We start from the raw sequence: 20,846 nt of genomic DNA, 5'->3' as shown, positions 1-20,846 counted from the left end.
GCTCCATCTGTGCAGGCTCTGGAGAAAGAGTAAAAAAAACTTCTTCGCGCGGCAAAGTTTCGTTCCCCCCCCCGCCGAGAAGCAGGGGGGGCTGGGAAGCAGAATCTCATCCCCCACCAGGTCTTCTCCCACTGGGGACGGTGGAAACGAGGTCTGCCCATAGCAGTTAGAAATCCATGGAAAAACAGCTGCTCTCCTTTTCAAAACTGGGAAGAGCTTTATAAATGCTGGGTATACAGGAGGCAAAAGACGTCCCTGACTGTCGACGAAATAAAAGATGGAATTCATGCACTCCCAGACGAAAACATCCAAAGCGTATAGGGCATCAGTAAAGAACCCAAAAAGCTCTGCCCATCGAAAGAACTCATAGAGATCTATTTCTGACAGAAAAAAATCATCTTCTCTACACCATTCTTGCCAGAGGGCAATAAGGTTCTCCTCTGAAGGAGAAAAACGAACCTCTTCCTGCAAGGCATGTGTCTGCCATACGAACAGCCACAAACTACGAAGGGCTGAATCCTGAGGGATAGAAAAACGAACAGTACCTTTTGAAAGAGTCCAGATTGCTCTGGTCAGCTCCGCGGGTATGCTGCTCTTGTCTACCGTGTTTCCTGAAGGTTTTCCCGAAGAAGGTTCACTTGTGGTCAGCCTTGGCTGTGAACTCTGTCCAAATCAGGATCTTCAGTTCTTCAGCTCCTGGCTTGAATCCACTTCTGTGGTCACTTCAAAGCAACCATCAAATGCTACACATACAGGATTTTACCCAGTGCAGCAATTTGCTCCTCTGGTCTTATCAAATTAATTTTTGCTCTGACACGAGGGGTCACCAACTATTACAGTGATCTGAGGAGGTCACTGGGGTGAGAGAGAAGGACAAGAATCTTGTTTGATGATCAGAAGGCTGGATTTATTGATATATGCTATATAATACATTATTACTATACTAATAGGAGTAAAGAGAGAAGTTGAAGAGGCTTGCTAAGCTAAGAATAGAATAGAAAGAATCTATAACAAAGTTCTGTGTCAGGGGACTCCATCCCCAGCTTGCTCCTGTGATTAGCCCTCAACTATAAACACGGAACATGAACCAATCAAAGGTGCATCCTATTGCATGCCACAGCAGCCGACAACAATTGTTTACATTCCTCTTCTGGGGCCCTTGCTTCCCAGAAGATGCACAAATCCCAAAGGAAAGAATTTCTATGAAAAAATGTCTGCGACAGGCTGCAACCTCCAACAACTTGAGACACCCCATGGGAAATTCCTATGTGCAGTAATCTGTGGCTCTCTGGGCTTTCTATGGGTTCTTTCCAGCTAGCTCGAACCCAAGCCCACACGGCCTTGCATGGACAGAAAGTAAGAGACGAGAAGCGCTCTTCTTCACGTGGGGACAAGAGTCCTGTTTATTGGCTTGGGATGGGACGCTCCGCTTCCAGCAACCACCAGGTAGAAAAGAGAGCTAACAATGCCTGCAGTGGGGTTTTATAACCGAGGATGGGGGCGGGGAAAGAGGACCCAGCCAATGGGATAACACTGGGGAGGGTGAGGGGAGGGGTATCCATGGGACAAACCACCAGGTGTGTAGAAAGGGGTTCATGGGGAGAGACCACGTGATGAGAAAGGGGGAATAATCTACATGACATACCATACTCAGTACAAACTTCCCATCGCCCGGTGCAAAACAACTACTAAATAAACTGTTTAGTGCAATACAACACCTATGACCTTTCTCTTTATTCAAATAAAGCAGCTGGACTCCTCTGTCTCCTTTTTGGACATGAACATCTGGTGTTTGTGGATTAATTTTCGTGACAGTTGGGATCCAGTCTTGGATCACCAGGTGGAAAACGTTGATCTGCTTTTCCTGGTTGCACATTTTGAGCATAAACTCATTCTACCTCTTCCTTTGACTTTGCTACCACCACTGTCTTCTCATCTATGTTCAGCAGTGTATCTAAAACCACCTGAATATCATTCCAATCGGGACCCTGGTTCCTTAAAATGGTCTCAAATGCCTTACTTGCCTTCTGAGGATTTTCCCTGCAAGTCCCTACCAAGTCCTTCCGGGACCTCAACTTGGTTCTGAAAAAGGCATCGTTACCAGGACCAGTCCATCTGTACCTGCCTGAGAGGGGCTTGAATTTCCCCCTTTCCTCATTTTTTCTCTCTTCTCCTGAGCATATTGTCCCTGCCACTGGCCTAAATTCCTCTAAATCTGTGTCTGCCGTCCTTCCTCTTCATCCACAGGATTGGGGAGCTACCAACATTTTGAAATCCTCTTCCTCTCCTGTTGTGGGTTTGGGTTTTTTCAGGGCATTTTCTCCCATTTGTTATGTGGAAGAAAGACACTGTGAGGGAAGGAGGTTATCCAGAAGACAAATTGGGGGCAATTAAAAAAGAAAAAAATGGCCAAGCACTCACATACCACTGTAGTGGCTTGGCCAGGGGAACAAGAGTTTGGGAGTCATGCCAGGGGAAGGGGGAGTAGGTTCTTCAGGAGTGGTGGCATAACACCATGAGTTGTACTGGGATGGAGTCTGGGACTCTGTCTGGGATGTGGGGGCTGGTTTATGGCCGCTTTTTTGGCTCAGCGGTTGAGGATAGTGGTCGTGTATGCTATCGACAGCATTTGGCTCCTGCAGGAACATTGCTACAATTTAGCTTTCTGCCCTGGGTCTGCCCAACTCCACTGCTTCAGCCCACTGCTCCGGGGATCCTGCCACAGTTTAGCCCCTGTCCTGGTTTGAAATGGGAGGAAATTCAGGGAAGTGATGCAAAGATTTTTGTGTAACTGACAGTCTGTTGAAGCACCAAGAAGCTGGACATGCCTCTGTCAAACACACATGTTAAAGATGAAAAAACTCGGGAACTGTCTCAGGTGGCCATTTGAAGAGCCCAGGTGTGATGTTAACCCTTTCAGTGTTTCAATCCTCCTTTGAGTGAGAGAAAAGAACAAGATGCAAGCATGTAAAGGAACAGCATGAATACATCGAGGTCAGTGAAGAAGAAGTTAAGTCCCAGATGGAAGGGGTGAGGAGATGCCTTGTTTTTGGAGCTGAAATTCTCTTGTAAACTATGGAGAAAAGACTCTTTTTTTTTTTTTATAATGTATGAAACTATGGGGAGATGAAAGTGTTCAAATTGATATCAAGCAAAGGCCTCCATCCTAAGATAAGCAGATGTTGAAATAGCAGTGATCCCATGAGAAGTTTAAATGGAGAGAGAAGAGTAGACCTGTGCTTCCTGGAGATTTCTGTTCCCAAGGATGGAGATTATTTTAGAGATAGATAATGAGAATTTTTCCTTTGAACAGCTCATCTTTAAAACAATACTCCATAAGTTGACATGGCCCATCAACAAGCTGTGGGGAGGCTTGTGAAAATGGGAAGGATTTCCTGATGGCAGGGTTTCCTAGGCGGCTGTTGTTTGGGATGAAATTGAGAACCACGAGAGAACTGTTTTTTCCTCTAGTGGAGAAGTCTCCATAACCTTAACAAGAGAGACTTCTATCCCTAAATGAACTGAAAAAAGACTATTTTCAAGGTGGTAAACTGACTGGAAATTTTAAGTTTTGTTTCTTTACATTATCAGTGAAAAATAAGAGGTTGTCGGGGGAGGAGAAATGTTCTGAAGGGTTTGTTTTGATTCTCACTACTTTTTTTTTCCTTTTAGTAACTATTAATAAAATTTTCTTTTTACCCTTTTAAAGTTTGGAGCCTACTTTGCCTTTTTTTCCCTAATACTGTCTCACAGCAGGAAATGAGTGCACTGGTGATTAACCAGTTCTGAAGCCCACCACACTCATGGACTCATTAGTTAGGAAATCTCAAAATTGGGGAAATCTGACATTAGCAAACCAAAACCACTATGCAAAATTACTGTTTCTGTCTGGTTTTGAACTGAAACCATGACAGGAGGGTTCAGACATGGTTACACCTGTTGACTCAGAGGGAAGGGGGGAGCCGAGCGCCATGGAGAGGAATGGAAAAGGCATAAGAGGGGCCATTTTGACACACGAGGGCAGGAAAACTTGGAAGAGAAGAAGACAAGATGGCGAGGTTGGCCGTGTTGCCAGCACCATTTTGTGGGATAACAGCAGAATGGGGAGATGGAACAAGGTACATGGGCATAGGGACAAGGTTGAGGGGAAGGTCCAAGATGGCATGGCCAGTGTTGTCCTGGCAATGGGATAGAGGGGATGGGGGAGCATCAGGGAGACAGTAGCAAGCCTGTGCAGAGTAGCAAGACCCTCTAGCTGATTACCCCTCTTGAGGGAAAGGGGGTTTGGGGGCTTGGGAAGAGGATGGAGGGGAAGGAATTTTGAACGAGAGACCTGAAACTTTTCCCAAATCATTCCCTGAATCATTCCCCATTTTTACCATTGACTTAACAATAATGTGAAACAAAGAGTAAAACTTCCCCAAACAAATTAGAAAGAAGACACTTATGGTTAAGGATATAAACCTCTTAGGATTCCCCTTAGAAAACTTGAATTTCCCTGCTACAAGAGCACTCACAACTTGGAGATGAATGTCCCTTCAAGGAAGACTAAGTTTAGGACAGGTAAGTTGGTTTCACGTACTCAGGCTTCTCTCCCACAACCAGAAGTAAAAGGGGAGAAAGAAAACTTGAAAAAGGTGACCCCAATATATATATATATATATATATATATGTGTGTGTGTGTGTGTGTGTGTGTGTGTGTGTGTGTGTGTGTGTGTATATATGTATGTATATGTATGAAACTCACTGTCTTTCTTCAGGTCAAACTAAACCCACTGGGTGGGTGGTCACTTGTTGACCAGCTTTCGGGATTTTCCTAGCTTCTTTGGAGGGTCCTGGTCACCCTTCGGATAACACTCCTTAGAACATAAGTGGTTCGTCTCAAGGAAGTGGCTGTTCTGAAAGCAGCTTGTGTCCAGCAGCACAAGGCTGGTGGAGATGCTTCTCCAGGGACCCCCTAAACAGGGTCCCTGTTCGGGCGCCACTTGTCACGGCAGGTGGAAACGGTAGAGAAGCATGTTTAAAAAAGATGCCCTAGGTGCACAGACACATCTTGCTCTTGCTGAGTGATTTCAGCTCTTGGGTGATTTCAGCCAGAGCGGCACAGAAGGAAGGGACGGAGTCTTCATATGGGGTTCCACAGAGGGTCTTTAAGGAGCTCCTACAGCAAAGGGGTCCTGATTAAGAACTCTCCAGGCAGAGAGAGCAGGGATTTATATAGGGATAGCAAGCAGGGGACAGAACATCAGAATGGATGAGATGAGGGCACAGGGGTGGAACAAAGGGGAAGGACCAATAGGATAAATAGAACCAACATACAGTAACGATGCATTCTGGGGGAAGCTTTTTGTCCTCACCATGACTAGAGAGGTTGTTGCTTAAGGGTTGTCCCTCAAGGGGAGTGTGGTAAGATTCTCCTCAGCCAATTGACCAGCCTTCGCATTTCCCCCTCCTCTGCTCAACTACAGCAGAAGAGCATGAGTGCAGTTTTCTTCATGGGTATCCTGGTTTTTGGCCAGTGTCAAACCATGGCAGGGGGTTGCAAGAAAGCCAGGGTTTTGGTTCGAGGCTCCAGCTAGACATTGGGGTTTCAGGGTATGGAGAGTTCTGCTGTGAGACCCCAGATTAGGGGTGGTATCAGGAAAACACAGGGTTTAGGAGGATAGCGGCAGTGAGACCCGAGGTTTGTGGGTTGGGGGGACTGCAGAGAGAACCAGGATTTTGTGGCAAAGGCTTGAATTGAAACCTGGGATTGGGAGGGCTGTGGGTGCAGCAAGGACCAGTGTGGTAATGGTGGGACCATGTGAAACATGGAACACTACCCTTTCTTATGGGGCCACAGTGTCACTGGGAGCTTCTCCTCCTCCTGGGCTGGGATCCAGGGAGACAGTGGTCACTTGTTGATGCATCCAGTGAGCTCTGGGGATGTCCCTCAAATGAAAGTACTGCAGAGGGAGCTCTGGGTTTCCTGGGGGCAGGGCCAGCCCAGGAACTGCCGCCATGGACCTCAGGACTGCCATTCTCCTGCCCCATGGCTGCTCCATACAGTCATATCCATGGGACCCACATAATTCCTGTCTCCTTGTGCCAAACCAGATATTGTTCGGGCAATTTTAGCCTGGGGAAAGTGGCTGATCCAGCACAAATCTTGGTACTGAGTCAGATATTCCAGCCTTGATTTAGGCATTGAGGCTTGATGTGTGCACCCTTTCAAGCTTCCAAAGCTGGGTTACCTTGTCAGACTCACAAATGGGGCTGGAAGAGACCTTAAAGCTCATCCAGTGCCATGCCCTGCCATGGGCAGGGACACCTTCTACTGTCCCAGGTTGCTCCAAGCCCAGTGCAGCCTGGTCTGGAACACTTCCAGGGTTCCAGGGGCAGCCACAGCTTCTCTGGGCAGCCTGTGCCAGTCCCTGGCTGTGCTCCAGCCTGTAAGATATGCCTGGAAAAAGCTCTCTGGCCACACACCATGGATTTGGAGAAGAGACAATGGATTTGGGGGGGCAGTGGAGGAGGCAACATGTCCCCAGAAGGGAAGGAGTCTGTCCTTGGAGAGGAGCTGGTGTCCCTGGAGCTGACAGAGCAGGAGCAGAGGAGCTTCATGCAGGATGATCCCCAGCCCTCTCCATCCCTGGCTGGGTCACTGCTGCCATGGAGTCAGGAGTGCAGATGGTTTCAGTTTGCAGTGTGCAGGTTCCTGCTGGCTGGGGTGAGGCAGGAGTGTGCTCCTGCTGTGCCAGGCTGGCAGGGGCAGAGAGGGAATGGTTCTCTGGCTGCTCCTGAAGGGACACTGAGGAGCTCCTGACCCTGAGGAAGCCGTCCAGCACAAGGTGCAGTGCTGGCAAAGAGGGGGTCATGGTTTCATGGCGCTGGGTAAGATTTCCTGGGGGTGCTGGTGCCAGTGGTGGACATGAGCACAGGTGTGCCAGGTGTGCCAGTGGCCAAAAGCCCTCTGGGCTGTTCCAGGTCTGGGGTGGCAGCAGGGCCAGGGCAGTGCCCGTCCCCTGTGCTGGCACTGCTGGGGCACCTCCAGTGCTGGAGGCAGCTCTGGGCCCCTTCTGACAGGAGAGACCTGGAGGGGCTGGAGCGTGTCCAGAGAAGGGAATGGAGCTGGGAAGGGAATGGAGCCCCAGGAGGGGCTGAGGGAGCTGGGAAGGGGCTCAGCCTGGAGAAAAGGAGGCTCGGGGGGACCTTGTGGCTCTGCACAAGTCCCTGAAAGGAGGGCACAGCCGGGAGGATCAGGCTCTGCTGCCAGGGAACAGGGACAGGACAAGGGGAAATGGCCTCAGGCTGGGCCAGGGCAGGCTCAGGGTGGACATCAGGAGGAACTTCTGCATGGAATGGGTGCTCAGGCCTTGGCAGGGGCTGCCCAGGGACATGGTGGAATCTCATACCCAGAGGTGTCTAAGGAATGCTTAGACACAGCACTCGGTGCTCTGGGCTGGGGACAAGGTGGGGATCAGGCACAGGTTGATCAGGATCAGGCACACGTGGGTCTGGGAGGTCTTTTCCAACCTCAGTGATCCTGGGGTTCTGTGCCTGTAACCCTCCTGCAGGAGGGAATTCTTTGGCTGGAGGAAATATCCCTCTGGAGACAGGCTCAGCTGAGCTGGGAACAGAGGGACCAAATCCATGCTCTGTAGGTGATGTGTCCCAGCCCTGCCTGGCAGCTGCTGAGGCTTCCCCTGAGGCCGGACAAATGCCACCTGTGTCTGCTCCAGCACTTGTGACTTGTCAGCCTGGGGCAGGTGATGGCTGGTCCTGGCAGGCTGGAGGTCTCAGTATCCAAACTGCAGTGGTTGTTTTGCGGCTGTGGAGCAGGATTTGTGTGTCCACATGCCCAGGAAAAAGCAATCCAGGCCCCCTGCTCTGCTTGGGTGTTGAATGTCCTCTGCCAAACCCCAGCACTGTTACTGTCAGGTGTGGGGTGTCCCCTGCCAAGAAAGCTGCAGCCAGGCCCTGTTCCTGCTTTGCTTCCTCTGCTGGAGAGGTTTCCAAGAAGGCCAGGTTGGATGGTGCCTGGAGCAATCTGGGACAGTGGAAGGTGTCCCTGTCTTGGAATCGGGCCACCACTGCTTATCTGGGAATAGCATCCCAGCCCCTTGCAACTCTCCCAGGGTAGAATTCCTTTCAAATGTCTCATCTATCCCTGCCCTGTGGCAGCGGAAAGACATTCCCCCTTTTCCCATCCTTTCAGGTCTTTCTACAAAGTCCCTCTCGTCCTTTTTTCACATGTGTGAATATCCAACTCTCACAGTTTACAATATTATTACCAGCAGTCAGCACAGGAGTTAAGGGTCAGTGATCTGCAACAGACAAATGTAGACTGTGAATTGGTGTGGAATTTTTAGCCTATATTAATTATCTGACTCCGAAAGGATGGTTTCACTTTCACTCTCTGCAGCAGTAAAAAGCCTGATTTCCAGGAATTACTCCACTGGTATGTAACAGAGGTGGGAACCCCACACCCACCCGAGAGCCAGGGCTATAAAAACAGGGCCTGGGAATGGGCTTCTGCCAGCCTGGGAGCTACGGGGCCGGAGGGAGAAGGTAGGGCATGGGGATGGGGATGGGGATGGGGATGGGGATGAGCTGTGGGGCTGGGAGCCGGGAGCAGGTGGGAGCGGGATCTTGTTGCTCTCCTGCCTCCTGTTCCCTGTGCTTTGCCAGGGATGGGGAGATGGCAGGGCAGGAGCAGAGGGGGCTGAGGGCACGGGCGGGCGCTGTGCGCTCCGAGCGTGGGCTGCAGGGAGCCGCCTTTGCTGGCACCGCTTTGGGCAGCTCGGGGGAGCCGTGTGCGCTGCGGGGGCTGAGCTGGGAGGGCCCCGGGCTCAGAGCGGTGGGAGCGGAGCGGCGGGGGAAGGAGGAGGGATGGATGCGGGGATGGAGGGGCACAGGGAAGGCTGCAGAGGCCAAAGGCTGTCCCGAGAGCCGGCAGCGGGGCTGGCCGGGCACAGATGGCGAGCGGAGCCCCTTCCCTGCCGCCAGCCCGTGCCCGGCCGGGAAACGCTCCCCGCAGGCGGGGCCGACCCTGCCCGGCCCGGGCAGCCCCAGCCCCGCGGCGGGGCCGGATGGCTGCGCTCCCCTGAGGGCAGGAGCCGGGGGGATCATTCCTTTTCCTGCCCCTGCAGGGAGGGTGGGATTCTCCTCTCTTGCAGTCTAAGCATCACCACCCCGAGCGCTCTGGTCCATGGGACAGCCCCACAAAGGCAGCAGTGTTCCCAGAGCCCCTTTCCCTGGGCCAGGGCTGCGGAAAACACTCTCGGGGGGCTGTTCCTGTGAAACGGGGTGCAGGCATTCCCATGGCAGGTCCTGGTACCAGCCTTGCCGCTTCCCTCCTGTGCTTCCAAGGAGGAACTCGGTCCCGAGTTATGCCCTGAATATGCTCAGTGTCTCTCTGCGAGCACTGACACAGTCGCATGGGGCTTTTCCCCTATTCCTGAAGCACTGGGAAGCCGTGCAGGGACTGCCAAGGGTGCCTGGGGGCAGGTTCGGGGTGTGGCTGGGCTGGAGTTGATGCTGTCCAGGGCAGCCTCTGGCTCCTGAGCCTGAACCAGCGCTGGCAGTGCTCCAGTGGGAGAGAATGTGGGAGAGGAGAGGGCTGGGACAAATGGCTCAAGAGGACAAGCTCCAGCTGTGACCCTGAGCCAGCAGAGCTGTCCTGCACTGAGGCTCTCCTGCCCAGGGAGCAGCTGGACATGTGCCCACAGAAATCAATTGGTGTCTGAAATTCTCCTGTGCTCTGCAAGCACACCCAGCTTTCCTCTGCTGCTGAACTGCCCTTATCTCGAGCCAGAGGCTTTTCCTGTTTGTGCTGTCCCCATCCTGTCCCCATCATGCTGGTGGGAGCACAGGAGCTGCTGGGGGGGCTCAGTGCCTGCTGGGATCCGAGCCCAGCGCTGCTTCTCCCCCCTCTGCGGGGCCCTGAGCTTCCCCCCAGCAGCAGCTGCGTGATGTGGGCAGGGGTGGGACAGGGCCCTGCTGCCCCACTGGCAGTGCTGTTCCCCTGGCTCTGCCCCCTCCTCACCTTGTCTGCTGCCCCCAGAGCACAGATGTTCCCACACAGCCTCTCACCCATCATCACCCTCACGCCCTTCTCCTCAGGGCTGCTCTCAATTCAGTCTCTTCCCAGCTTGTGTCTGGGCCTGGAATTGCCCAGACCCAGGGGCAGCACCTGCACTTGGCCTTGGTGACCTTCAGGGGCTTTGCTCTGTCCCACCTCTCCAGCATGTCCAGCTTCCTTCTGGTGGGGGGAACATGGATGTAGGTTGCAGGTGAAACCCTGCTCTGGTCACCTCCCCAGAAGAGCCCTGAGGAGTCTTTGCTGCCTGGGGAGTTGATAGGGGAGGAGAAATATAGGGCATACCTCAGCTGGGTTTCAGGGTATCCCCGGCTGGCTGCCTCTAGTCCAAAAGTGCTGTCCTGTGTAGTAAACCCCTCAGGTTTAGCCAGGGCCCCTTGGAGAATAGAATGCTGACACAGCGGCAAAGAAGTTTCCTGTCTCCAGGGACATCCGCCTTGTACCTTATCCCTATAGCCATGTAAGGCAATATGTTGTTAACCCTACTATTGGTCACTTATGATCACTCTAACACCTTTGCCATTGGTCAGGATTGGATCCGGGCCAAGGGTATAAAAGTAGCATACTGTATCCCTACTAACTTGGAAGAAGAAGAGCTGAGACCCTTCACAGACCCTCCAATAAAGCCAAACTCGTGGAACAGCTGGCGTCTTCTGCTTCTCCTCTCTCTACTGTCTGCTGGAGCCTTAGGCTAAGGGAAAAGCTACCTAGCAAGCAAAGCTGAAATCATAAGAGCTGCCTAATCACTAAGAGCTGAATATTCCCTGCTTGCTAGGGCTGTCCCGCGGCCTTGGTCTGAGAGCGAGCTGGCTTCTGGCACCCAGTCCCCTTGGGGACTGAGCTCTGGAGCTGTAACACCTTGCATAGGATAAGACCAAGCAAGGCTCATTTAGTCCTGTTCAGCACAGCCTGATTGAGCTCCCAGGCAGCTCCCAGCCGCAGGCAACCTTAGGAAGCAGTTCACCTCTTTAGTGAATTGTAGCTCTTTGCTTGCTAAATTCCTTTGGCAGACGCAGGGAGAGGAGGAGGTTGTATGAGGTTCCACAGAGATGTCCTTTATTGTTGTCTTCTGCAAAGGTTCTTGGTGACAATACTTCTGTCAAACTGGGCAAAAGTAGGTCTTTATATAGAGTACAGGAGTTTTATAAATTGTCCAGTTGTAAGGGTCAAAGGTCAAGTAACCCATAAACTTACAGAGAGACAAGTAAGCGTCCGGAGGCAGAAGAGGGGCTTCTAAGGTCCAGTCATCATGACTCGGCATTTCTTAGGCTGCTGAACGCCATGGAGGCATTGCAGTCCCTGTGCCTGCTACAGAGAAGGGTTGGCTTCCAGTGCTCCCTGGAATGAATCCTCCGTGGGTTGCTTTCTCCTGACTGTCTGCTCTATTCCTTTAGGACTTTGGGCTTGTCATTCCTGGTGTTCTTTCTCCTGCGTTCTCAAGGGCTTCTCATCTTCTTCTCCACACCCACCGTGTACCCCAGGCCTGCCCCTGGTGCTGTGCTGTGCCCCCTGAGCTTGGGCCCTCAGCTGCTGGTGTCTGCTGGGAAGCCAAGGCTGGGAGCAACAGGAGCATCTGCTGTGAGGTGGGTGAGGGGAATCAGAGCCCACAGCCCTTGCACGCATTGCCCAAATCTGCACTGTAATAGACAGGGCCAGGATACCAGCTCCTTTAAAAAGGCCTTTATTAAAAACAGCCCTGTATGGGGAACCTGAGCGGTTGTGCACACCACACCACACCACTGAGGAGGAGGAGTGCAGCTTTGTCTATTGGCAGAGCTGGAGCTTCCGTACTCATAGGAGTCCTTCGGAAGACAAAGTTGGCTCGTAGGTTAGGGGTGTCATCTAGTCATCTAAACTGAGTGCCATTAAACTTATGGTGATAGGATGTAATCCAGCTCTGGTCAATGCTGGGTGATTTCTGTGGTTCTTTCAGGTTAAAATCATAATTTATGTGCTGGTTTGATGTTTTTGAGAGGGTCCATATAGTACCAGCAGCCCCTCATTAAATTCAGTCCGGGTGTGAGTCCTTCTGGGAGCAGGTGAAGGGCTTCCCTATGGAAAGGGATACAAATACAGGGTAAGATAGTAACACTTAACAGTGGCAACCAAAGGCAAATCCCAGAACTCTAACATTCAATATTCAACAACAGACCAACACTTCAAATTAAGACCCTATCAACTTCATCAACATCAACTAGCAGTTTCCACTCTGAAAAAGAGCTCCCATTGTCAGGGTTTCATTTCTCACATGCATGGACTTCCTAGGGAAAGTGACGCAACCACTGGAGTCTTTAGCTAGCTCTTTTAGAACACCAGCAGCCATGCCAAGGTGTCTGGAACAACTCACCGGATGAATTCACCAGGAGCTGAACTTTAGAGCTGTGGCTCTACAGAGGGATTAGCTGTTCCAGTGTCAGGGAGAAAAGTAAAGGAGTTGACAGATGCTCTCTGCCTGATAGTGCAGAAAGTCTTTAATCCAGAGATTCAGAAGTAAAAGAGAAGGAGCAAAGATCTGCAGTGGTTTATATACAGGCCAAAACTGGTGGGCAGATACAAACAGCCAGCCAGTGGGATAACCATAGAGGAGGAGTAAGTGGAGTGGTTTATAGAGGCAGTTCCAATGAGAGCAAAGGGGAGGAGAAAAGGGTGTGGTTTACATCGGGGTAGATACAATTTCGGGAGATACCAACTTGGAACAACATAGGGATGGCTTTGGAAGCAACCATTATCATAGAATCCTGATTACAAAAATGAAAATTGGGTTAACTCAAACACTAACTGCAGCAGAAAAGCTGCCCCTGAAGGCTCTGGAAGGGTGCAGGAGTCCAGTCCAAGCCCCTGGGTCAGTCCCTGTACTGGTGACAGTTTTGTGACCTTTGTGGGACTGTGACACGTGCTGTTTGTGTGTCTGAGATGTGACACATGACAGACCTCCATTGTTCATCAGCCAAACAGCCTGTTTTATTGTTCAGGGCTGGCTTTTATAAGAAGTTCAAAGCTCCCTGCTTGAAACAGCCCTTGGTCTAATCTCCATGCCACCTAGACTCTGAACCAGTCAAATGGCGGTACTTGAGGAGACTTGTTATTTGTTGAAACCTCTGTCAGTCAGTCTGGAGGCTGGTTTATGGAACTGGGCTGGGTTTCTTATTTAAAACTTGATTAAAATGCCATACAAATCAACTTGTACTGCAACAGGACAGAAGCTGAATGCTCAGAAGAATTTTTTGCAGGGAATAAATCTCTCATCCAGTACATCCAAGTGAACTGAGACTGGGACAATCTTCAGAGTTGTGTGACAGTGCCCGTAATACCCCCAAAGGTTTAAGGGCAGGTGCCCAGCTGAAGGTTCGCAGGCACTTTTCCTCCTGTCACCAGAGATTTTGAACTTGGTGCTTCTGTGGTGGCTGAAGCCAAGACTGCCACCAATGGGCACCTGCCTGATGAGACCCTCTGTGCTAACGAGCAGAAGATCACAGAGGGCACCTCTCTGAGTTGGCTCGCAGCATCTTCAGTCTCCCCTGAAGGGCCACCAGGATGTCCCAGGCACAGCTGTGGGCAGGGACAAGGTGGATTTTCCCCCTGCACTGGGGTGGGCCCCTGAGTGTGCCAGGAAGCAGCTCCTGGGAAGAGGCCAGAGAGGGGCGAGGGAGGGGCTGCACTAACAGCTGGAGCAGGAGCAAAGCTCAGAGCCCGTGGGGGGAGTGTGTCTGGGGAGTGTGGTGTGCCTTTGCGGGGGGAGTGTGTTGATCTGTGGAAACAAACAACTCCACAACTTTTGTGGAAGTTGTGAAACTGGTAGGTTCATTACAGGGCTGGACGCATGTGGGAATCATTCCCCTAAAATGACATGAGTACCTCTGGGAACTCCAGATCCCCTTTTATCTCCCTCTCAAATACATACGAATGCAATTTCACAATAGGTTCATACATATTCATTCCACTGATTTCACATGGTACTTGCCTCGAATTCTTTGGCTAAAGCAGTTCCTCCAAACACAGGCTCTTTAAGAGAACAGGCAGTCAGACTAAACTGCAAGCTACAGACTTGACTTAAAGATGTACATTTCACCTAAATCAAAATGGATTTCTACTCTGGAAAATTTCCGCTCTTTCTCATTTCCCCCTTTCCTACAAGGAAAAAGTAAATTCTTTTACTTCATGCAAATTCCTATGACAATAAGTGGGCCTTAGTGCTTTACCTTGTACATTTGATAAGGAGATGTCACGATCCATCCTTACAGATGGGTTGCATGATGGTTCGTGGATTAGATCTCAGGGTGCAAAAAATCAACACGGCACAAGAGGGTTTGCAGTGATAATCAAAACAAATGCATCTTTATTGAATAACCACCGCAAATTAGGGAGGAATTGGGGAAAAAAGGAAAAATAAGGAAAAGAGGGAGGAAGAGAAAAAGGAAGGTATATCGTTACCAAATATAGAACGGCGAAGCCCTTCGATGTTCAACTGATGTAGTTCACCACGTCATGTCCAGGGAGATCTCAGGAGTGCAGTTCATCTGAAATCTTATTATACTCTTTTTTGGTGGGGGAAGGGGATGAATCTTGAAAGCAAATCAAAGGTAGTCTATTGTATCTTTGCGGGGAAAGAATGGTGTTTAAGAAGGGTACACACAGTCCATGTTCTCAGCAGTGGGCAAGAACCATTGTCTTCTTGGTCCACTGCTCACGCCTGCAACATCCATCTTGCTTTGGTCAGCTTGGCTCGCCCCACACACCTCCCGTGGGTTGGGGGTTTCAGTCCCAGTCCTTGGAAAGAGTAGGGGGAGACCTTTTCACATAGGGATTTCATGTCTTGGTTTTCGATGGAGAGTCTTCTTACATTTCAGTCTGTCTGTCATGGTGGTTGCAAACGAGTGAGAGGGGTCTTCTGTGGGGGACCACCCAAAACTCAGGAGAGGTTCAGCCAGGCTCTGAGGTGGGACAACTTCCAAGGCTATTGTAGCAAAAAGGGCAAGGTGGCCCCTTCTCCTTTTCATTGGGTTCAGTGTAGCCTACAGCAAACACACCTGTGAACAATAGCTTAGCAATGTGCTCAGGTCTTGGGGCCTTTGGCATGTAACTTTCTTCAACAGGGCTAGAGATTTCTATCGGGTTAAAGGGTAGATATAGGTCCAATTGTGTCAGGAACCCACGCATTACCAAGGAAACCATGGACCGCTGTAACAACGTCCAGATATGGACAACGTTGGAACCAGACCAGTGAAGAGATTTTTGCTTTTATTTCCAGCACATCAGTCTCAAGAAATACAATGGAGACATGATGTTAACAGCTGACTGATCCACACAAAATGTCCCCCAAGGGTGGGGTGATACAGAAAGACATAAAATCATCTCAGTCTAGATTTCAGCCAATCATACATAGAAAAACACATATTGACAAGCGTTCTATCTAATCTTATAAAACACACGTAATGGTAGTTAAAACAAAGACTGGTTCATAAGAGACAAAGAACAGAGCTCTATTCATGCTAACCTTCTAAAGATATACATTAAATAACCTTGTTGCCATCCTAAAGCCAATTCTACAGAGGCCTATTGTTATTTGTCACGTATGCTCTACTGCTTGGGAAACTTTTCTGCTTGCTTGGGAAACTTTTCTGCTGTATCTGCAATGCTAACAGAACTTCAGTCTGAGGCCTACATACTTTTTTTAACCATTTCCTAAAAATCCTCTAACTTTATGGATTCCAACCATTTCAGATTGGGGTCTTTTTCTTCAGTGGTCCCCAATGACGATCAAGAGGCAGATGAGAAGAACTTCAAACAGTCTCACAGGAGGTTAACACAGCTACTCGCTGTAGTATTTTCCAATTCCAAATTAACAATATAAAGGATAACCCTAAACTTACTCCAACTAATATTAAAAAAACTACAATGGGATGACACAACTTATTAAAGTTTCCATTTGCAGTTGGTGACCACCCAAAGATTACATCCAACCAGTGATGATCTGCACTTTGTTTTATTCTTTGCAGAATTCTGGTTATTTCTTTTGTATCATGTTGGACAGTAATTAGGATTTTCTCTCCGCTTTTTTGGATTTTCTTCAAGATTTCCAGTAGGCCTTGGTGTTTAATTAATTGTTTTAGCAATGTGAGGTCCATTCCAATAGGAGTAGGTGATAGTCTGTGATACATTGTATAACTGGTTTTAATCAACTGGTGAGATGTCACTGGGGCCATGTACGAATAATCACACTTGATAATCTTAACAAAATTACAAATACAAAAATTAGAATGATTTCTACTAGACAAAATAACATCGTTGTTATAAATTTTTACAGCAGCACAAGCAGTTCTCAAGCACACACAGCCTTTTCCAGTGTATATGAGCACAGTTTTCTGGTCAGTGACTGGATGAACTTGGAAGTGGCAAATACTCTGTTCACCATCGAAACACACATCCTGAGCATTAATAGTATTGCTTTCACAAATGAATCCCATCTGTTCTCTAGTAATGCAGGATTCTTAGTTACTGTTTGCCACTTTTCATTCACCTTTTGTGCCCACACTCTATGTTCTGAAGGGTAGAGCACTGTTTTTTCATGGTTTAATCCTAGTGCAATGATGGAGTGGATAACGTAAACACTGGCATTAGGTATGGTAAGCACAAAGACAGTGGCCACATTAGAAGCAGAATCATAGGTGAAATTTACCATAGTCCACCAGGATTGAAACTTCCTTTCAAAATCAATCACATTATCCCAGACAATTTTCTTAATTTCATTTGGAAAATTACCTTCACCCCCTTCCCATATGATCAGAGCTGCTGTTGCTTGCATCCATAACTGTGCTTGTATACAACTGAAAACTAAAGACACGTTATCTTGAACTGCAGTAAGTGCTTCTTCTATTAACTTGTGGTCTTGGTCCCTGGCCTTTTCCCACTTTGGCAGTACTTTTGTAATCTGCCGCTGGCTAGTTCCTAATGCCAATAGAGATGACTGTAAAGGCTGATTCAATTTTGGTAGGCCACCTGTTGAAGTGGCCAGCTTATTCATCAATATTTTTGAATCATTTCCATTTAAAACTCTCAATCGTGTCCCTAATATCCCAGTTAGATCCTTTCTTATTCTGCTCCTGAGGTATACTTGTCTTTGTAACCATGTTGTCCAGTTCTCAAAGGATGTTGTTAGGAAAGAGGAGCAGGCTGGTTGGATTTCTGACATGTTAATTTGCATTAGCAACTCAACAAGTTTGAGAGACCATTCTCGATTGAACAACATTTGTTGTTCACCCATATTCCTTACTACGTATGGGCCTATTTCATACACTTCAGGTTCAAGTTTGGGTTGGGTCTGAACTGCTTGAGTACTGGTGTGAGTTGTATAAGCTGTATATATTGTAAAAAGTATAGTATCTATTTTAAATTTAAATGAAAACCCGATAGCATCATGAGCCCAAAGGCAAGTCACTTCTACAGGCTGTATTAAGGTGAAATTACACCAACAGTCTGATTCGCTTGGGCTATCACAAACTTCCTGGTGCTTGTAGACAGGTTGAGACACTAAACAGCATCTGATCTCTCATGAGCCTTCTCATTGACTACCCAGCACACTACCTTGATTTCTTCTCCTCTGATCCCTTGAAGTGTCCACAGTTCCCGTTCCAGCCAGACCTGGTCCTCATATACCTGATCCCCATGAATTTCTACAGTGGATAGGTTTAAATCTTTTATCTCAGAAAGTTCTCCCATGGATCCAGTATACTGATAAAAAGCCTGGGACCAAAGCTATTCAGCACTGCTTTGGATAGAGGTACTCTCTAATTCTAAGACTCCAGTTATAATTATATACAAAACAATTCTGTAAATGAAATTACAAACTACTCCCAGCTGCAATATACTCATTTTGCCTGAGTAAGTTTTAGTCTCAGTTCATTGTCTCCTGATGTCACTCTCTAAGGGGCTTCTCGGGCCTTCTTCACTCGAGAGTGATGAATCCAGGCATTCTGCTCCTTGATCTTGATTGCGGTGAAGGTGGTGAGGGGCACCCGGAATGGTCCATCCCACTGTGGTTCCAAAATTTTTCTGTAAGAGACTTAGCATATACATAATCCCCAGGCTGTATGTTATGTACTGGTCCATCTAGCTCCCTTCTCCGAGTTCCAGTCACATGTTTTCCATTTTCTCTGAGCTGTCTACTTAAAGCCACCATATAGGTATTGTGGCTGGAACTCTGAAAGCAGTATTGTTTACTCTGGTCACTTCTCAAGCCTTGGCAGTTCTGGAGGGGAACACTTCTGGCCACCCTTAAAATGTATTTGTCAATACTCATAAATACTGACAACCCCCCTTTCCATGGGAATTCTGAAAAGTCAATTTGCCACTGCTGTCCGGTTCCATGACCCTTCCCAATCTGACCTAGTTTTGGTCTGAGGGTATTTTTGGGGTTAGTCTGGAGGCAAGGATCTCACTGTCAGTTTATCTGAGTAATAGTGGCATATAAATTCCTGTCAATGATTCTTTCAATCAGATATGTGTTCTAGAAAGCCTGTGGAAACTACTGCTTAAAAGTCAACACTTCATTTCAATGCACTCTGTAACACTGGCAGTCTTGGTCATTCTGGGAAAGGAGCCACACTTTATAAAAGCTTTTAAGTAGTTAGGCCCCAGTGTGTTTTCTGGTGCTCCTCCTTACTAGTGACCATGCAAATGGAAAGGGATTACCAGCTCCCTTTCAATGGTACGTGGTTGTATGTCCCTTTTGATTAGTATTATTATATTCTGGCTTACCTTCAAGGGAAATCTGCCCATAATTACCTCACCTTTTGCTGCTTTCTTTGCCTTTCCATCCGCCAGCTCATTTCCTTCCTCCAATTCTGAGCTCACTCTGTGGTGTGCCTTAATATGCATAATCGCTACCTTTTCAGGCAGCTGAACTGCTTCCAGCAGCCGGATTATCTCTTGTACAGGTTTGATGTTCTTTCTCTGTGAGGTTAGCAGTCCCCTCTCTTTCCAGATGGCTCCATGTGCATGTACGACTCCGAATGCATACCTCGAGTCTATGTAGATGTTTATTCTGTTTCCTTTTGCCATTTCCAAGGCACAGGTGAGGGCAATTATCTCAGACTTCTGCACAGATGTACCTGTTGGTAAGGGTCTAGAATCGATTACCTCTCTGCAGGTGGTTACTGCATACCCAGCATGTCGCTTTCTGTTGGCAACGTAGCTCCTTCCATCAGTGAACCAGGTCTCTGCATCATGCAAAGGAGTGTCCTTTTAGTCTGGGCGGCTGGAGTAGGTAGCTTCAATGGTCTCTAGGCAATCGTGGTGTACCGCTTCTCCTTGATTTCCAATGAGAAAAGAAGCTGGGTTGACAATATTAGTCACCACTATCTCTACATCATCTTGCTCTACCATGATGGCCTGGTATTTCAGAAACTTCTGTGGTAAAAGTCAGTGGCCACCCTTTACTTCCAGTACTGCGGACACTGTGTGGGATACCAGTACAGTCATTTTCTGTCTGAGGGTAAACTTGCGTGCCTCTTGAATATTCAGCACAACTGCTGCTACCGCTCTGAGGCAACCTGGCCATCCCTTGGTTGTTGCATCTAGTTGCTCGGAGAAGTAAGCAACTGCCCTCCCATATGGACCCAAGTCCTGAGCCAGTATTCCCAGGGCAATTCCCTGTCTTTCATGGGAAAATAGAAAGAATGGTTTACTTACATCTGGAAGTCCCAAAGCTGGAGCTGACATGAGAGCACTCTTTAGCTGGTGAAAGGCCCCTGTGGCTTCTTTTGCCCACTGGAGATCTCTGTTTCCATCAGCAATAAGAGCATAGAGGGGTCTGACAAGCAGTCCATAATTATAAACCCACAGCCGGCACCAGCCTGCCATGCCTAAGAAGGTTTGGAGTTCCTTTATTGTCTGGGGTTTTGGAGTTTGGCATATGGCTTCCTTGCGAGCCTGCCCTAAAGTCCATTGCCTAGCACTCACCTGGTACCCCAGGTAGATTACTTTCTCTTTCACTGCCTGTGCCTTTTCTTTGATACTCTGTGTCCTTGGAGTCCTAGGAAATTCAAAAGGCTTACTGTCCAGGCCACACATGCTTCTCTCATCGAGTGGCCACTAGAAGATCATCCACATACTGCAAAAGCCTTCCTTCCTCCTGTGGAGCTTCCCAGGACTCCAGATCTTTTGCAAGTTGTTCCCCAAACAGAGTGGGGGAATTTTTGAAGACTTGGGGCAATCTCGACCATGTGAGCTGGGTTTTGCACCCACTTTTAGGGCTTTCCCATTCAAATGCAAAAATTTTCTGGCTGGCTTCATGGATGGGGAGGCAAAAGAAGGCATCTTTTAGGTCTAAATCAGTAAACCAGGTTAGTGCAGGTGTTAGACAAGTTTATAAAGTATATGGATTGGCTACCACCGGATACAAATCTTCTGTTACTTTATTGACAGCCCTCAAATTCTGTACTATCCGGTATGACCCATCAGATTTCTGAACAGGTAAAATGGGAGTAATGAAATCAGATTGGCATTCTTTCAGTAACCCTAACCGCAGAAAATTTTCAATTATTGGGCTGATTCCTTCCCTGTCTTCTTTCTTTAGGGGGTACTGCTTAATTCCCACTGGTTGTGTCCCTTCCTTGAGTTTAATTACTGTAGGGGAGGTGTTTTTTGCCGTCCCTGGTACATCAGAGATCCACAACCTGGGAAATACTTGACTTAGTATCTCTTCATCAATTTCCTCCTCGATTTCAGTAGCTGTTAAGGTTAAACTTAATACCTCTATGCACTTTTT

The 20,846-nt window shown here is 48.5% G+C and overlaps 1 protein-coding gene across 1 annotated transcript in view; it reads left to right on the top strand.

Moving 5' to 3' along the window:
* The first annotated feature begins 8,458 nt into the window (after positions 1-8,458).
* LOC132070517 (interferon-induced very large GTPase 1-like) overlaps positions 8,459-20,846 on the top strand; it is a 29,413-nt gene continuing 17,025 nt past the window's right edge. The window contains exons 1-2 of the mRNA XM_059467300.1: positions 8,459-8,550; positions 11,476-11,664. The gene's annotated coding sequence lies outside the window, so the exon portion shown is untranslated. The remainder of the gene's footprint in view (positions 8,551-11,475; positions 11,665-20,846) is intronic.

Source organism: Ammospiza nelsoni, chromosome 3 (genome assembly GCF_027579445.1).
Source record: "Ammospiza nelsoni isolate bAmmNel1 chromosome 3, bAmmNel1.pri, whole genome shotgun sequence".
NCBI classification, from domain to species: domain Eukaryota; kingdom Metazoa; phylum Chordata; class Aves; order Passeriformes; family Passerellidae; genus Ammospiza; species Ammospiza nelsoni.
Note: the sequence above shows the minus strand (reverse complement) of the source record. Positions and strands in the feature narration are given on the sequence as shown.